This window comes from Tachyglossus aculeatus, chromosome 9 (genome assembly GCF_015852505.1).
Source record: "Tachyglossus aculeatus isolate mTacAcu1 chromosome 9, mTacAcu1.pri, whole genome shotgun sequence".
NCBI classification, from domain to species: Eukaryota; Metazoa; Chordata; class Mammalia; order Monotremata; family Tachyglossidae; genus Tachyglossus; species Tachyglossus aculeatus.
Window position 1 is genome coordinate 22378056 of NC_052074.1, and position 19533 is coordinate 22397588.

The 19533-nt window shown below is 43.5% G+C and overlaps 1 protein-coding gene and 1 long non-coding RNA gene across 11 annotated transcripts in view; one reads left to right on the top strand and one right to left on the bottom strand.

The window, feature by feature from the left end:
• Nucleotides 1-2300, bottom strand: part of DTNB (dystrobrevin beta) — a 221081-nt gene extending 218781 nt beyond the window's left edge. For all 10 annotated transcript variants that reach the window (XM_038751196.1, XM_038751192.1, XM_038751200.1 and 7 more), the window contains exon 1: nt 2254-2300. The gene's annotated coding sequence lies outside the window, so the exon portion shown is untranslated. The remainder of the gene's footprint in view (nt 1-2253) is intronic.
• A 270-nt stretch (nt 2301-2570) lies between these two features.
• Nucleotides 2571-19533, top strand: part of LOC119932343 — a 52181-nt gene continuing 35218 nt past the window's right edge. The window contains exon 1 of the long non-coding RNA XR_005452303.1: nt 2571-2668. This is a non-coding gene — a long non-coding RNA (uncharacterized LOC119932343). The remainder of the gene's footprint in view (nt 2669-19533) is intronic.

Genomic DNA, 19533 nt, shown 5'->3' on the forward strand with positions numbered 1-19533 from the left:
GCACTGTACTAAGCGCTTGGGAAGTCCAAGTTGGCAACATCTAGAGACGGTCCCTACCCCACAGCGGGCTCCCAGTCTAGAAGGGGGAGGCGGACAACTGAACAAAACATATTAACAAAATAAAATAGAATATGTACAAGTAAAATAAATAAATAGAGTAATTATTAGTAACCTCTCTCCGCCGCAGCCGGGTCCCCTCTCCCGCATTCCCGCCCGGTCCAGCGCTTGGCACATTCATTCATTCAATCAATCGGATTTACTGAGCGCTTACGGTGTGCAGAGCACTGTACTAAGCGCTTGAACAGCGCTTGGCACATTCATCCATTCAATCAATCGTATTTATTGAGCGCTTACGGTGTGCAGAGCACTGTACTAAGCGCTTGAACAGCGCTTGGCACATTCATTCAATCGTATTTATTGAGCGCTTACGCTGTGCAGAGCACTGTACTAAGCGCTTGAACAGCGCTGGGCACATTCCTTCATTCAATCAATCGTATTTACTGAGCGCTTACGGTGTGCAGAGCACTGTACTAAGCGCTTAAACAGCGCTGGGCACATTCCTTCATTCATTCAATCGTATTTACTGAGCGCTTACGGTGTGCAGAGCACTGTACTAAGCGCTTGAACAGCGCTTGGCACATTCCTTCATTCAATCAATCGTATTTACTGAGCGCTTACGGTGTGCAGAGCACTGTACTAAGCGCTTGAACAGCGCTTGGCACATTCATTCAATCGTATTTATTGAGCGCTTACGCTGTGCAGAGCACTGTACTAAGCGCTTGAACAGCGCTGGGCACATTCATTCATTCAATCAATCATATTTATTGAGCGCTTACGGTGTGCAGAGCACTGTACTAAGCGCTTAAACAGCGCTTGGCACATTCCTTCATTCATTCAATCGTATTTACTGAGCGCTTACGGTGTGCAGAGCGCTGTACTAAGCGCTTAAACAGCGCTTGGCACATTCATCCATTCAATCAATCGTATTTACTGAGCGCTTACGGTGTGCAGAGCACTGTACTAAGCGCTTGAACAGCGCTTGGCACATTCATTCAATCGTATTTATTGAGCGCTTACGCTGTGCAGAGCACTGTACTAAGCGCTTGAACAGCGCTGGGCACATTCCTTCATTCAATCAATCGTATTTACTGAGCGCTTACGGTGTGCAGAGCACTGTACTAAGCGCTTAAACAGCGCTGGGCACATTCCTTCATTCATTCAATCGTATTTACTGAGCGCTTACGGTGTGCAGAGCACTGTACTAAGCGCTTGAACAGCGCTTGGCACGTTCATTCATTCATTCAATCGTATTTACTGAGCGCTTACGGTGTGCAGAGCACTGTACTAAGCGCTTAAACAGCGCTGGGCAAGGGCACATTCATTCATTCATTCAATCAATCGTATTTATTGAGCGCTTACGCTGTGCAGAGCACTATACTAAGCGCTTAAACAGCGCTGGGCACATTCATTCATTCAATCAATCGTATTTATTGAGCGCTTACGGTGTGCAGAGCACTGTACTAAGCGCTTGAACAGCGCTGGGCACGTTCATTCATTCAATCAATCGTATTTATTGAGCGCTTACGGTGTGCAGAGCACTGTACTAAGCGCTTAAACAGCGCTGGGCACGGGCACATTCATTCGTTCATTCAATCAATCGTATTTATTGAGCGCTTACGCTGTGCAGAGAACTATACTAAGCGCTTAAACAGCGCTGGGCACATTCATCCATTCAATCAATCGTATTTATTGAGCGCTTACGCTGTGCAGAGCACTGTACTAAGCGCTTAAACAGCGCTTGGCACATTCCTTCATTCATTCAATCGTATTTACTGAGCGCTTACGGTGTGCAGAGCGCTGTACTAAGCGCTTGAACAGCGCTGGGCGCATTCATTCATTCAATCAATCGTATTTACTGAGCGCTTACGGTGTGCGGAGCACTGTACTAGGCGCTTGGGAAGTACAAATCAGCAACATCTAGAGACAGTCCCTACCCAACAGCGGGCTCACAGTCTAAAAGGGGGAGACGGAGGACAGAACCAAACATATTAACAACATAAACAGAATACGGACGAGTAAAATAAACAGTAATAAATCTGCACAGGTGCTGGGGGGAGGGGAAGGAGGGGGGGGAGGCCTCCTGGAGGAGGTGAGCTCTCAGGGGGGCTTTGAAGGGAGGCACATAGTAGGCGCCTAATCAATACCACGATGATTATTATTATTATCATTATGATTATTATTATTATTACTCACTTCCCGCGGGAGGGGGGGGCGTCGACGACCACCCCGTCCTGGCGCCGTCCGGCGGGGCCTTGGGAGACGCCTCCAAGAGCTGGCGGCCGTTGGGCTCGCGCCGCTCCCGGGCCCGGCGCGCGCGCACGCGCACACGCACGCGCGCGCGCGCGTCCCCCCCCCCCCGCCGCCGGCGCGCGCCCCGTGCGGGGGCGTGCACGAGCCGCGCGGCCCCGCCCCTCCGGGCGGCTGCGGCAGGGGGCAGCGCGCAGGCGCGGACGCCGGTGAAGGGGCGGGGCGAGCGGGGGCGCGGCCGCGGCCGTTACCTCACGCCTCGCCGTGAGGGGACTTTTCCTCGCCACGAGGCGACGACGACGACCGGAGAGCGAAGCCCGGCCCTATCGGGGGACCGAACGCCACAGGATGACACAGGCAGGTAATAATAATAATAATAATAATAATAATAGTAATAATAATAATAACGAGGGTATCTGGTAAGCGCTGGTGGAGATAGAAGGTGATCAGGTTGTCATTCATTCATTCATAGTAGGGGGGATAGAAGGTGATCAGGTTGTCACTCATTCATTCATTCGTTCTAAGTGCTGGGAGGGATGGAAGGTGATCGGGTTGTCATTCATTCATTCATTCATTCTAAACGCTGGGGGGGGTGCAAGGTGATCAGGTTGTCATTCATTCATTCATTCGTTCGTTCTAAGCGCTGGGGGGATACAAGGTGATCAGGTTGTCATTCATTCATTCATAGTAGGGGGGATAGAAGGTGATCAGGTTGTCATTCGTTCATTCATTCTAAGCGCTGGGGGTTAGAAGGTGATCAGGTTGTCATTCATTCATTCATAGTAGGGGGGATAGAAGGTGATCAGGTTGTCATTCATTCATTCATTCGTTCTAGGTGCTGGGAGGGATAGAAGGTGATCAGATTGTCATTCATTCATTTATTCACTCGTTCTAAGCGCTGGGGGGGATAGAAGGTGATCAGGTTGTCATTCATTCATTCATTCGTTCTAAGCGCTGGGATAGAAGGTGATCAGGTTGTCATTCATTCATTCATTCTAAGCGCTGGGGGATAGAAGGTGATCAGGTTGTCATTCATTCATTCATTCGTTCTAAGCACTGGGGGGATACAAGGTGATCAGGTTGTCATTCATTCATTCATTCATTCGTTCATTCGTTCTAAGCGCTGGGGGGGATAGAAGGTGATCAGGTTGTCATTCATTCGTTTTAAGCGCTGGGGGGATAGAAGGTGATCAGGTTGTCATTCATTCATTCATTCGTTCTAAGTGCTGGGAGGGATGGAAGGTGATCGGGTTGTCATTCATTCATTCATTCATTCTAAACGCTGGGGGGGGTGCAAGGTGATCGGGTTGTCATTCATTCATTCATTCGTTCGTTCTAAGCGCTGGGGGGATAGAAGGTGATCAGGTTGTCATTCATTCATTCATAGTAGGGGGGCTAGAAGGTGATCGGGTTGTCATTCACTTATTCATTCGTTCTAGGCGCTGGGAGGGATGGAAGGTGATCAGGTTGTCATTCATTCATTCATTCATTCGTTCTAAGCGCTGGGGGGATAGAAGGTGATCAGGTTGTCATTCATTCATAGTAGGGGGATAGAAGGTGATCGGGTTGTCATTCATTCATTCGTTCTAAGCGCTGGGGGTTAGAAGGTGATCAGGTTGTCTTCATTCATTCATAGTAGGGGGGATAGAAGGTGATCAGGTTGTCATTCATTCATTCATTCGTTCTAGGTGCTGGGAGGGATGGAAGGTGATCAGGTTGTCATTCATTCATTTATTCATTCGTTCTAAGCGCTGGGGGGATCGAAGGTGATCAGGTTGTCATTCATTCATTCATTTGTTCTAAGCACTGGGGGGATAGAAGGTGATCAGGTTGTCATTCATTCATTCATTCGTTCTAAGCGCTGGGGGGATAGAAGGTGATCAGGTTGCCATTCATTCATTCATTCTAAGCACTGGGGGGATAGAAGGTGATCAGGTTGTCATTCATTCATTCATTCGTTCTAAGTGCTGGGGGAATAGAAGGTGATCAGGTTGTCATTCATTCATTCATTCGTTCTAAGCACTGGGGATAGGTGATCAGGTTTTCATTCATTCATTTGTTCTAAGTGCTGGGAGGGATAGATGGTGATCAGGTTGTCATTCATTCATTCATTCATTCGTTCTAAGCACTGGGGGGATAGAAGGTGATCAGGTTGTCATTCATTCATTCATTCGTTCTAAGCCCAGGGGGATACAAGGTGATCAGGTTGTCATTCATTCATTCATTCGTTCTAAGCGCTGGGGGGATAGAAGGTGATCAGGTTGCCATTCATTCATTCATTCTAAGCACTGGGGGGATAGAAGGTGATCAGGTTGTCATTCATTCATTCATTCGTTCTAAGTGCTGGGGGAATAGAAGGTGATCAGGTTGTCATTCATTCATTCATTCGTTCTAAGCACTGGGGATAGGTGATCAGGTTTTCATTCATTCATTTGTTCTAAGTGCTGGGAGGGATAGATGGTGATCAGGTTGTCATTCATTCATTCATTCATTCGTTCTAAGCACTGGGGGGATAGAAGGTGATCAGGTTGTCATTCATTCATTCATTCGTTCTAAGCCCAGGGGGATACAAGGTGATCAGGTTGTCATTCATTCATTCATTCGTTCTAAGTGCTGGGGAGATAGAAGGTGATCAGGTTGTCATTCATTCATTCATTCGTTCTAAGTGCAGGGGAGATACAAGGTGATCAGGTTGTCATTTATTCATTCATTCGTTCTAAGCCCAGGGGGATACAAGGTGATCAGGTTGTCATTCATTCATTCATTCGTTCTAAGCGCTGGGGAGATAGAAGGTGATCAGGTTGTCATTCATTCATTCATTCTAAGCGCTGGGGGATAGAAGGTGATCAGGTTGTCATGCATTCATTCATTCGTTCTAAGTGCAGGGGAGATACAAGGTGATCAGGTTGTCATTTATTCATTCATTCGTTCTAAGCCCAGGGGGATACAAGGTGATCAGGTTGTCATTCATTCATTCATTCGTTCTAAGCACTGGGGAGATAGAAGGTGATCGGGTTGTCATTCATTCATTCATTCATTCGTTCTAAGCGCTGGAGGGGATAGAAGATGATCAGGTTGTCATTCATTCATTCATTCGTTCTAAGCGCTGGGATAGAAGGTGATCAGGTTGTCATTCATTCATTCATTCGTTCTAAGCGCTGGGGGATAGAAGGTGATCAGGTTGTCATTCATTCATTCATTCATTATTCTAAGCGCTGGGGGGATACAAGGTGATCAGGTTGTCATTCATTCATTCATTCGTTCTAAGCGCTGGGGGGATAGAAGGTGATCAGGTTGTCATTCATTCGTTCTAAGCGCTGGGGGGATAGAAGGTGATCAGGTTGTCATTCATTCATTCGTTCTAAGCGTTGGGGGGGATAGAAGGTGATCAGGTTGGCATTCATTCATTCATTCTAAGCACGGGGGGATAGAAGGTGATCAGGTGGTCATTCATTCATTCATTCGTTCTAAGCGCTGGGGGGGATAGAAGGTGATCAGGTTGTCATTCATTCATTCGTTCTAAGCGCTGGGGGGATAGAAGGTAACCAGGTTGTCATTCATTCATTTATTCATTCATTCTAAGCGCTGAGGGGGTTAGAAGGTGATCAGGTTCATTCATTCTTTCATTCAATGATCAGGTGATCATTCGTTCTAAGCGCTGGTGGGGGGGATACAAGGTGATCATATTTATTGAGTGCCTACTGTGTGCAGAGCACTGTACTAAGCGCTTGGGAAGTACAAGTCGGCAACATATAGAGACGGTCCCTACCCAATAGCGGGCTCACAGTCTAGAAGTGGGGAGACAGACAACAAAACAAAACATATTAACAAAATAAAATACATAGAATGAATATGTACAAGTAAAATAGTGTAATAAATATGTACAAACATATATACAGGTCTTCATCCCCATTTTACAGATGAAGGAACTGAGGCCCAGAGAAGTGAAGTGGCTTACCCAAGGTCACGCAGCTGACGAGTGGCGGAGTAGGGATTCGAACCCATGACCTCTGGCTCCCAAGCCCGGACTCTTTCCACTGAGCCATTAAGCTTCCCTAAACATTTGCTACCACCCAGTCATCCTGATGATGATGATTGATTCATTCATTCAGTCAGTCATATTTATTGAGCACCTACTCTGTGCAGAGCACTGTACTAAGCGCTTGGGAAGTCCAAGTCGGCAACATATAGAGACAGTTCCTACCCAACAGCGGGCTCACAGTCTAGAAGTGGGGAGACAGACAACAAAACGAAACATATTAACAAAATAAATAGAATAAATATGTACAAGTAAAATAAATAGTGTAATAAATATGTACAAACATTCATTCAATCGTACTTATTGCGCGCTTATTGTGTGTAGAGCACTGTACTAAGAGCTTGGGAAGTACACAAGTTGGCAACATATAGAGATGGTCCCCACCCAACAGCGGGCTCACAGTCTTGAAGGGGGGGAGGCAGACAACAAAACATATTAACAAAATAAAATAAATAGAATAAATATGTACAAGTAAAACAAATAAATAGTGTAATAAATATGTACAAACATTCATTCATTCAATCGTATTTATTGAGCGCTTGCTGTGAGCAGAACACTGTACTAAGCGCTTGGGAAGTACAAGTCGGCAACATATAGAGATGGTCCCTACCCAGCAGTGGGCTCACAGTCTAGAAGGCGGGGAGACAGACAACAAAACATATTAACAAGATAAAATAAATAGAATAAATATGTACAAGTAAAATAAATAGTGTAATAAATATGTGCAAACATATATACTACAGGTCTTCATCCCCATTTTACAGATGAAGGAACTGAGGCCCAGAGAAGTGAAGTGGCTTGCCCAAGGTCACGTAGCTGATGAGTGCTGGAGTCGGGATTCGAACCCATGATCTCTGGCTCCCAAGCCCGGGCTCTTTCCACTGAGCCATGCAGCTTCCCTAAACATTTGTTACCGCCCAGTCATCCTGATGATGATGATTCATTCATTCATTCAGTCGTATTTATTGAGCACTTACTGTGTGCACAGCACTGGACTAAGCGCTTAGAAAGTACAATTTGGCATCTAATAATAATGATATTTGTTAAGCGCTTACTATGTGCCAAGCACTATACTAAGCGCTGGGGTGGATTCAAGGTATTGAGGTTGTCCCACGTGGGGTCCACAGTCTTAATCCCCATTTTACAGATAGAGACTATCCCTACCCAACAACGGGCTCACAGTCTAGAAGATGGTGTTTGTTAAGCACTTACTATGTGCCAAGCACTGTTCTAAGCGCTGGGACGGATATGAGATAGTCATGTTGTCCCACGTGGGGCTCACAGTCTTCATCCCCATTTGACAGATGAGGTAACTGAGGCCCAGTGAAGTGACTTACCCAAAGTCACACAGCCGACAAGTGGCGGAGCCGAGATTAGAACCCACGACCTCTAACTCCCAAGCCTGGTCCCTTTCCACTGAGCTATGGTGCAAAAGCACCAGGGACACACAGGTCTGGGGATCATACAGTCATGGGTTCTAATCCCACCTCTGCCACTTGTCTGCTGTGTGGCCTTGAGCAAGTCACTGTATATATATATATATATATATATGTTTGTACATATTTATTTATTTATTTATTTATTTTACTTGTACATATCTATTCTATTTATTTTATTTTGTTAGTATGTTTGGTTTTGTTCTCTGTCTCCCCCTTTTAGACTGTGAGCCCACTGTTGGGTAGGGACTGTCTCTATATGTTGCCAATTTGTACTTCCCAAGCGCTTAGTACAGTGCTCTGCACATAGTAAGCGCTCAATAAATACGATTGATGATGATGAAGTCACTTCACTTCTCTGGGCCTCAGTGACCTCATCTGTAAAATGGGGACTTCTACTAATACTGATGACGATGGTATTTGTTAAGCGCTTACTATGTACCAAGCACTGCTATGGGTTGGGGTAGTTTTAAGGTAATCAGGTTGTCCCACGTGGGGCTCACAGTCTTAATCTCCATTTTACAGATGAGGTCACTGAGGCACAGAGAAGTGAAGTGACTTGCCCAAAGTCACACAGTTGATATAAGTGGCGGAGCCAGGATTAGAACCCACAGTGTCTGACTCCCAAGCCCGTGCTTTTTCCACTAAACCACGCTGCTTCTCTTATTAAGACTGTGAGCCCCATGTGGGACAGGGACGGTGTCTGACTTGATTCGTGTGCATCCACCCCAGCGCTTAATACAGTGCCTGGCACATAGTAAGCACTTAACAAATACCATTATTATTATTAATATTATTATTATTTCTCCACTGCGCTGTGGCAGAGTTGGGCCCTGGGTGGGAGTGGAGACACCTGAGAAGAGACCCAGTTTCCTGTGGTGACTGAGGCGAATATGCTGGATATTTCCAATATCGTAAAGTGGTAATGGGTCTAGACATCCACAGTGGGCAGCAGAACTGAATGAGGTAATGGTGAAATCAATCAATCAATCGTATTTATTGAGCGCTTACTGTGTGCAGAGCACTGTACTAAGCGCTTGTCGTTGTCGTAACGATGAAAACAACGTGGCTTCACTTGCCGGAAACTGCGAGGATTGTAGGTGAATTCAGGGCATCCGTTTAATATCTTAGAGAAAGGTTTGGAAGTGCACTAGGAGTAAAGGACTTAACACAAATGTGTCAAAGCTCTTGATGATATAAAAGTGTCTTCGATATGTTGAATAAGATAATTCTCAATTTCTCTTGGATTAGTCAATTTGGTATTCTTGGTAAAACATACTTTTCACATTTGAAGGAACTGAAGATGGCTATTTTTGTTGTGATCCCTGGTTTAATTACATGATTTGGATATCAGATGATGGAAGAATTAGGGAACATTTTACCACTACATGAATCTGTTTTGCTGCAAATAGATTTGGTGTGGGAAGAAACAGTGTGTGCGTAGTATTGGTCAAAGCCGTACTTCCCAGTCTCTGTCTCAGCCTCACTGAATTGTAGTAACCAATGCTTTGTGTTTCTGTATGTTTTTTCAACTCTACAGGATCTAATTCATTAAATTAACAATTATAAAGCCTTCTGCTAATGCTATAAATACCAATAATGTAGGGAATTGTATGAAAATAAATCAAGCAAGGTGGTATCTTCAAAACTCTTCCCCAGTCCATTAATTAATCAAAACAAGATGTGTATTTTTTAGTTTGTGCTAAGAACTGTGCTGAGATCTGGAATAGATAATACAATACAATTATACCTAGACAGTGTCCCTGTCATTCATTCATTAAAATGTATTTATTGAGTGCTTACTGTGTGCAGAGTGACATTCCCTGCCCACAACGAGCTGTCCTACATGGGGTACACCGTCTCAGGGTAAGGGAGAATATATATTTAATCCCCATTTAACAGATGAGGAGATTGATGCCCAGAGAAGTTAAGTAACTTGCCTAAGGTCTCACAGCAGGCAACTGGCTGAGCCAGGACTAGAACATAGGTCCTGTGACTCGCAGTCCTGGGCACTTTCCACTAGGCCTTATCATTTGTCATGAATCAGTGACTGCTGTAACAGGATTTTCCCATAACACAAGGTTTCCTAGGAACACAGCTAAGACATTATAGCAGAAATGTATTCAACATTAATGCAAGAAAAGTTATGTTTGCCTTGTTTGCTGAATAGAAGTCATTCTGCTAAACAAAATCCCAGAGACCTTCAAACACCCAGGTACCCAAATTCCACTGGATCAGCTCTCTTCAGTCTGCAGCCCACCTCCATCATGATCACTATTCCCCATTGTTTGATGGGCCCTTAGACTAGTTTCAAAATGAAGATCAAAATCTGGGCAAGTTTGAGATAAAAATAAGGCTGGTAGGAACCTTCGGGGGTCACATAGTCCATCACCTTGCTTTCATATAACCTTACCTTCACCATCCGTGACTTGAAAATCAATCCATTTCTGAAGACCACTAAATCTCCAACTTCCTTCACTGTAAGAATTGTTTTCCTTCTGCAAAAACCTAATTCAGTCTTGCCCCTTTCCTCTTGCTTTATACTCACTGGTATACTACTAATTTGCTTCAAGTCCCCAGTACTGTGGTTGATGATGCTGAGAGGTTAATCATCCTCTGTTTAATAACTTTGTTTACTTGAGGACTCTAATTAAATTGTCCCCTCTTTTCTCTGGATTAAATAATTTCAGTTCCCTAGGTCTTCATTGATCCTATTTTCCAGGCTTTTAATCGTCATTCCCCATTGAACCCTCTCCAAGTCCTCCTAATCCCCTCCAATGCAGAACCCAGAACTGGACCCAGAAATGTAATCCCCCATCAGAAATGACAGAGGAGCTCCAGTCCTAAGACTCCTCCAAGGTTGAGAACCAGCTCAGAGGAAATGTTAGTGGTTTGTACAGCACTGCTCGCTCTCTTACCCATTATCAGACATACTCCTACTGGAGCACAGGGAGCAGCAAGTCAGTAGGAGGAAAAGGGGGCAACACAGTGTGAAGTTCCTTGGAGGCTTTTGCCCATATTTGCCAGATGCAGGAAGACCCAGAACTAGATTCCAGGTCTCCTGATTCTCGAAGGAGTGCTCTTTCCACTGGACTAAAAGCAGGGAGGTGCTCTCCCAAATGCTTAGTACAGTGCTGTGCACAAAGTAAGTACTCAAATAAGATTGATTTATTGATCACTGGGCAGTGTACTCTACTAAAGGTTGTGCCGAGTTCCTGAGAAGATTACTTTTTTCACACTCCTGTTCCACCTTCCTAGGGGATTGCCTCAGATGCAGCAGGAACAACTGAGAACTCCTTAGGCCTTCTCTCCTCTTCCTGCCTTCCCTCTCCCTTACCTTTCTTTCAAATTTTGATTGCTGTAATTTTTGTATTGCAATTTAGCCCCTTTCATAACTAATATGTGTGTGTGTGTGTGTACTTTGTGACTTGGATTCTTCTTGGGACTTGATTGGAAATATAATAAAAATTGTGGTATTTGTTATGCGCCAAATACTGGGATAGATACAAGTGCTGCGTTAGATATGAGATAATCAGGTTGGACCCAAGGTCACACAGCAGACGAGTGGCAGATCTGGGATTAAAACCTAGTTCAGTAGTCTCCTAGGCCCATGCTCTTTCCACTAGGCCATGCTGCTTTACATGTTCAAATATACAAAAAGCATGTACATTGAAAACAGTCCCTGCTCATAGGGATCTTAGAATTTAGAGAGGAAAGACCGACACATAAGTGACACAAATATAAAATTAGACTATATCCCTTCTCTTCCCGACTCCCAATCAAGTAACATGAAACTCACAATGCTCTAAAGAGATGTTGCTTCCCCTGCCATCCACTCTTGGCTGCCTTGTTGGAGAGCTGGATTATTGGGAATGGGGAAGTCAAGGCTACAAGACTTAACTTTTTTTTCCTCGATCATACTCTGACTTCAACATTTATTCAGCACCTTTTGTGTGTCGACACTGTGTATAGGTGCTTAGAATAGGTCAAATAAAAGCAGAAGGTGTGGTTCCTCTGAGGCTTTTATAGTCTAATGTGGGAGATAAGTAGACACAAATTGCCAAATATAGACTAGGTAAAAAAAGCAAGAGAATAGATACTAGTAATGGAAAAAATAAGTAATTAAATTATAAATGGCATATAACTAAACAGGTAAGCGCTTAAATGTTAAGGCTGTGGATGGAATGACCAGGAAGATGGAGAATTATTCAGAATACGCCTCGTGGAGGAAATGACTTTTTCATGAGATTTTGAAAAAGTGGAGGGATGTGGTTTGACATAGCAAAAAGTTGAGAGGATTCCCTGCAGGGAGGGTCATATGTGAGAAATAGAAATTTTGCTTGTGGGGACCAGGAACACAGTGGATGAGCTGCAGAATAGTGGTAGAAGAGCATGGATAAGAGGAAGTCAGTTGAAAGAGAGGGCTGAAGCCCACTGTTAACAGAACTAATCAGTAAGTCAATGGTATTTATTGAGCACTTACTATGTGCCAAGCACTGTACTTGCTTGGGAGAGTACCATACTCACCTTTACCGCTGAACCTTCTCCTCCTCTTGACTTTTCCATCCTAGTCCCACTGCCCTCCTGGTGCCAGAAGTTCCAAAGTTTTGGAGGCACTGTGGAGTGTGGCAAGGGATACACAGGAACTGACTGCAAGGGAATAGGAACAACTAAAAGTCACAGAGTGGCAGAGAAGAGATGACAGATACCATTAAAAAGAAAATGAGTGGGCTTACCTGGTCGCCAGCTGGGGATGCCAGTGTGGGACCACAAGACAGTTTTATATTTTGTAAAAGCAAAAGTCACCTCATTGCCATGCAGCATGTGTGAAATATGGAAGAATAACAGGCAGGATTTAAAAACAGACAATGTAGGAGGAAAATGACAGAGCATCAGAAATGACACCAGGGCTGCAAGCTTCTGAGGCAAAGAGGGGTGATGTTGTCAGCAGTGATCGGAAAGGTAGGAAGAGAAGAAGATTAAGGAGAGGTGATGAAAAAGTCGGTTTTGGACATACTGATTTAGGGTTGGTGAGCCATCCCGGTGGAGATGTCCATTTTCACCGTAAACTTCTGGCTTCAGGTCGTAGTCTGGCTGAAGTCCTTGTTGCTTGTGAAGATGGAGCGGTAATGACAGATGAGCCTCAGCACTTTTCAGCAGCTGCAAGTTGCAGTACTTTTAACCCCTTACTTAGTTGATAGAAAGCACTGTTAACTGGTTTTGCAGAAAAACATTTTGAAAACTGTGTGATAACTATATAGGTACATAGAATTCCAGAGAAGCAGATGTTCAGATTTTCAAAAAGGAAACAAATATGGTTTCAGCTATAAACAAGTCTGATGGCAGTAACTGTTAAAATAATAAATAGATTAAGAGAAGAAAAGTAAGCCGCCTGCCTTGGTGAAGAACAAATCCTACCAGGGAAATATAGCAATTTTTTAAATTTGAGGAATGTAAAAATCACTGGGCTGATAGAAGCATAATAGCTACAGCACCTCACCAATTTTTTTCTTTTAAATTTTAATACCTTGGAAAAGACAAGGGTTCCTTCTACAGAATTAAGGGACTTTCACCAGTAAGAGGTCCCAGTTGGAAGGCCCAGAGATGCCAAGGAGGAAGAACAGAACCCAGAAAAGGGGTAAAAGAGAGGGAGTTCTAGTGAGGGGAAAAGTGATGAGCTAGAAAACAGAGGGCTGTAAATAGGTGGATAGACAAGAGGAAAGGCTGATATTTTCATTATCCCTAATGCTTCATGAAGCGTGTGTGTGTTGAAACATGTTTTTGGTATGTGTCACATGTGGGCTGCTCTCCACCTGTGTCCCACCACTTTGGGGGGGGCTTTGAGTCCCCTGCATGTTTTTCTTGTCCAGTTTGAACCACTTCATGCACTTTTCTCCACTTCTCTGGTTTTCCCCAAACCACAATATTGAGTGAGGGTTTTTTTCCTAAAAATGAAGGAAGAGTATGACAAGGACGCATTTGTGATTTTTCTAAAGTAGGATAGATGTAAGAGGGAGTTTTGTGCCGGAGATGTGGGAATAAAGGAATCAGGGAAATGGCTGAACCAGGAGTCGGGGGAAGCCTGGGCTGGGCTCATCTGATAAAGAAGGAGACCCTAGTAGCTGCCATGAAGGATTCCTGTTGGATGGAGTTTCAGAGGCCTTGAGTCAAAGGCCATCAAGGAGCAGAATGGGCAACAAAGGGGGAAAGGAACTGAGAAGTTAGCTATACTGAAAGAAGGAGAAAACCTGTGGGTGGACTGATACCCTATCTGGAGGGGGTCAGAGTGAGCAAGCCAACGACTTGACTATTTTATTGAGCACTTATTTCATACAGAGCATTGTACTAAGAGGCTTGGGAGACTACAGTAGAGTAGGTAAACATGACCTCTGCCCTCAAGGAATGTACGTACAGTCTAGCAGGGGAGGCAGACATTAAAATTAATTACAGATAAGGGAAGCAATGTTTGGGACTGGGGTGAGTACCAAAGTTCTCAAGTGGTACAGACTCAAATGCCTCAATGAAGCAGAAGTGAGAGAAAATAGAGAAGAAAAGTGGTTTATCTTCCCATTTTTGGTTGTGTGTGTTACTGGAAGGCATGGTTCACATCTCAAACTCATATTGTACTTTTAAGCATTTAGCTCAGTACTTGCAGCACTTAGTGCTCTGAACACAGTAAGCTCTCTATAAATACCATCGCTTGAATAGGTCTGTGATAAATGCTACTAATTCTGTGATTGCCTTCCTCTCCACCTATAGCTTTTTTCAGAATGCCTCTCCCAGTTTCACATGCCTCAAGAGGGGGTGCTATCCGTCTAATAGTCATTTCCTCAGCGAGAAGACAATTCTGCTTCCTCATTGTTTTGAGCTTGCTAGTGGGTAATTGAGTCTTGGCATTCTGCCTGACATTTCATTAGCTGGATTTCATCTCATGACACCACCTCCTATTTTGGACACCTCATGCATTTCCACCCTCCTGGGGCTATCCTTCTTGTTTCCACCCTTTGGAAGTGTGCAGACCGTTTGGGGGGCCCCACCCACTTCAGAGGTTGTGGAGCCAATTTGGACTTGTTACAAGTCTATTCAGCCATCATTCCTCCACAATTACATGCACAGAAACATTGACCTGCCAATCGTGGGAGAGCTAATGTGGAGGACAAAGCACTAAGCAGAGGGGGATGATTGAGTGATTTGGGGAGTAATAGATGTGATGTAACATGAGACACACCTCAATAGAATGCCTTATATTGCCTTAGTGCCTAACTTTGTCTTGGAAACCTTCTCTAGAACTATCTCTTGCTATGCCTCCTTTTCCTTTTTCCCAGAGACATGTAAAGCTCTCGGTCAATTACTCAATGAGTGGTACTTACTGAGTATATAACATTTACTAAACACTTGGGAAAGTGCAACAAAAGCCAAACACATGTTCCCTGCTCTCAAAGAGCTCATCATCTAAGGGGGGAGACAGACAAAAACCATGTAGAAAAAGTATATGGTATGTAAGAGGATACATCAGGAAGTAGTTCAGATGTATCAGGTTGAAGTAGCAGAAGTCAGTGAATATCCAAATTAAAATCCAAATAAAAATGTACACATTTACTTAAGTGCTTGAGGATAGGAAATAAATCAGTTCTATTTACTGAGTGCTTACTATGTGTAGAGCACTGTACTAAGTATTTGAGGGAGTACAGTAGAGGAAATATAGGCTGAAAATCAAATATCATTTATGCTTGCACCGTGAATAGTGCCAATTGAAAATATGTCCAATTCTCCTCCTCATAATTGAAACTTTTTTTTTACCAACTGTAACTCCATTCTGTAGTTTTAAAATAAGTTATACAGAAACTTCTTCCGTTATTTTTAATAATACTGATGGTATTTGTTAAGCTCTTACTTTGTGCCAAGCACTATTCTAAGCACTGATAATAGTAATGATGGTATTTGTTAAGCATTTACTATGTGTCAAGCACTGTTCTAAGCGCTGGGGTAGGTACATGGGGCTCAAAGTCTTAATCCCCATCTTACAGATGAGAGAATTGAGGCACAGTGAAGTGACTTGCCCAAAGTCACAGCTGACAAGTGGCAGAGCAGAGATTAGAACCCACAACCTCTGACTCCCAAGCGCGTGCTCTTTCCACTAAGCCTTTTTTAATTTGTCCTAGGCTCTGTAATTATAAATACAAGTTACTCTTTGAATAAGGACATCGTACTTGCTAAAGCAAGTAAAAATTGAGAAACAGACATTGGGGTACTGTTTCATTGCTTAAATTTGCTGTTGACTCATTTGCCCTAAATAGCCAAGCCCTTCTTTACCGAGAACTTTAAACTGTGTCAGTCACTTATTCTCAAACCCCACTGGTTTTCCAGTATGCCAGCCTGAACCATCTCCCACTTTTCCCACTCAGTGCATTAATCTAAGTCTTGTAAATCTATGCACAAAATATTTTTGATGTGGGGATGATTTCCCGTACCCAGCTTGGGGGCACGGCCCATGTGTATCTTTTAAGTGCTTAAAATGGCAAAGGCACCCCGAGGGTAGTCAAATACTTGTTGACTGACTAAAACTACTCTTAGCTTGTACTATCCTGACGGATTTGTGATGATGGAATAAAAGTTTAGCCATGCCACCTGCCCAAGTTCTTGCAGTTGTTTTGTAACTTCCTCTAGTGCCTAGTTGAGTGCTCTGTACACAGTGGAGCCTGGTGTATATTTTAGACACTGCCTTTTTAGTAAATCATGGGTAAATCATGGGTAATGTAGTCCTCTGGTCCTTCATATGTGAAATTCGTTTTCTGGAATTTCTGTATGCTACACCATTGGAAAAAAAAATGATTTTAAAACATTAGAGAAGTTTCCAGACTCCAATTGATTGATTGGGTCAGGGAACTGATTCAAATTATGGAGAGCAAATATAATATTTTTAGACAGTTGGTATGTAAATAAAATCAGGGCTGGTTGGAATTTTCTTGATGGAACTTCGGAGTAAAGTTGCAAAATTCCTAGGTGGAGAATTTGGGATCACCAGTGTAGCATGCAGCTTTCAGAAAGTTTCCAGAAGGAAACTGGAATGTTTATACCAGGCAAACTGATACCCACAGTACAGTTTAGGATTGGGGAGCACATAGACAAATTAAAAAAAAAAAAACCTTGCCTACTTAGAAGTTTGGAAACTCCTTAAAATATTTTAGAGGCACAGGTAAAATATTGCTATAGCATTTTAAAAAAGCAAAATCAGGAAACCTGACAGAAAAACTGCAGAATAATAAATCAATTACCCAGTGGTATTTATTGATTGCTTACTATGCACAGAGCATTGTACTAAGCACTTGGGAGAGTACAATATAACAGAGTAAGAGAGGTTCTTTAAAAAATGGAGAGTTCACCTAATCAGTCGATCCATCAGTGGCATTAGAGTGCTTAACTGTGCAGAGCACTATACTAAGCGTTTGGGAAAGTGCAATACAGTAGACTTGGTAGACATGATCCCTGCCGTAAAGGAACTTACAGTCTAGAAAGACAGCCTTTAAAATAAATGACAGACAAGAGGAGAAAGTGTGGCATTTTTGCCAATTGAGTGGTCATAAAAGTGGCAGATGAACTTCAGTATGAACAAATGTATGATAATATATTTAGAGGGAAATAATCCAAATTACACAGTGGGCTCTGAGTTGGATGTAATGACTCAGGAAAAGGATTTCGGAGTCATGGCTGACTGTTCTCCAGAGTCATTGACCCAATATGCAGTAGCAAAAATGACAAACAAAATGGTTGATATTTATCAGGAAGAGGAAAACCTGGGAAAGGCTTTATAGAGCTCAATAACAATAATAATGGCATTTATCAAGTGCTTACTATGTGCAAAGCACTGTTCTAAGCACTGGGGAGGTTACAAGGTGATCAGGTTGTCCCATGGGGGGCTCACAGTCTTAATCCCCATCGGCAAAACAGAACTATTACAGAAACCATTACAGAATCCTATGACCTAGATAGTACACTGGCCAGCATGACAGTGCCAGGTAAATTGAATAGTGAATCAGGAAGTCCAGCATATCCTTTGGGAAATACCAGAGTGTGGCAGCTGCATGGCATCAGCCTTCATAACAAACTGACGGTCTTCAGATCTGTGGACTTATCCACTTGTCAACCCTCTCATCTGACTCCTTGAACAGGTATGATAGTATCACTTAAGAGCCACACTCAACACGGGAAGGCAAGATCATCGTCCATGGTATTTACTGACCGCTTACAATATGCAGAGCATTCATTCATTCATTCAATCGTATTTATTGAGCGCTTACTGTGTGCAGAGCACTGTATTAAGCGCTTGGGAAGTACAAGTTGGCGACATATAGAGACGGTCCCTACCCAACAACAGGCTCACAGTACTAAGTGCTTGGGAAGGTACAGTACAACAGAATTGGCAACCACCTTGCTTGCCCATAACAAGCTTACAGTTTTAGTGGGCATCAAAACCAAAGTTGTCCTGGAATAAAGTCTGTCTCTTAGCACTGAGGCTACCCTCACCTCAGCACAACTTTACTGGGTCAAACATGAGAAGCTGGGGGATGATATTAGGATACTCAAAGCAGCTATGTGGCAAACTGAAATCGAGCAAAAGAGTACAGTGCTCTGCATACAGAAAGCCCTTCGTAAATACCATTGATTGATTTAAGGAGAAAAGTGGAAATGTATTAAGGATGCAGAAAAGAAAAACTCATAGCAATGGCATCTTAACTGTAAATTAGGAGACAACCGGAGCAGTAACTGAGTCTTTCCCCCAACTAACATCCCTTTGGATGTTTGCTATTCTAAATGGCAGGTGGCCCAACCACCTCACCCTTAACCATGCCCCAAAATTAGCATATCCTCCACTGATGGTTCCCATCCTTTCCGATGCTCTATCAGCACTTTTATTCTCCACATTTATGCATATGCCCTCCTCCCACTATTAATAATATTAATAATTGTGGTATTTGTTAAGCACTTACTATTTGCCAGGCACTCTTCTAAGCACCGGGGTGGATACAAGAAAATCGGGTTGGAAACTGTCTCTGTCCCATATGGGGCTCACAATCTTAATCTCCATTTTACAGATGAGGCAACTAAGGCACAGAGAAGTGAAGTGATGTGCACAAGGTCACTCACCAGACAAGTGGCATAGCCAGGATTAGAACCCAGATCCTTCTGATTTCCAGGCCTGTGCTCTATCTACTAGGCCACGGTGCTTCTCTATCCCTACCAACCTCCATTCCATAACTCAACTCCCTCAGCTCTACACAGCAATGGCTGGAAAGACCCATAGAGCCACTGCAGAGCACACTTCCTATTTTCTCTCTCCACCAAGGCCAGGTGAGTCTGTCTCAACTCCCAAGGCCTTCAGCGTTCTCCTCTACCGTCGCCTCCCCGGATACCCACATTGGATCTCCACTGTGTCACCAAGAAATTGACCTGCCTTGCCTTACCCCAGGAGGAAAGAGAAAAGCAACCTCAGCATAGCACAACCTCCTCAAAACCTTGAAAAGACTGTGGTGGCTGTTGTAGCAGCTACTGTGACTGGGTGTGACAGGAGACTGGGCCACGAGGAGCTTGAAATTCTCCTCTAGCCAAAGAAACCTTTTGATCTTGGTTTTTGTCTTTTTATTGCCTTAGTGTATTGTTTATATGTCTTTATATGGCTGTCACCAGTATTCTCTCCCCTCTTTTTTATTTTTAGGTTTTGAGCCCCCTGAGAGTCAGGGACCATGTCTAATT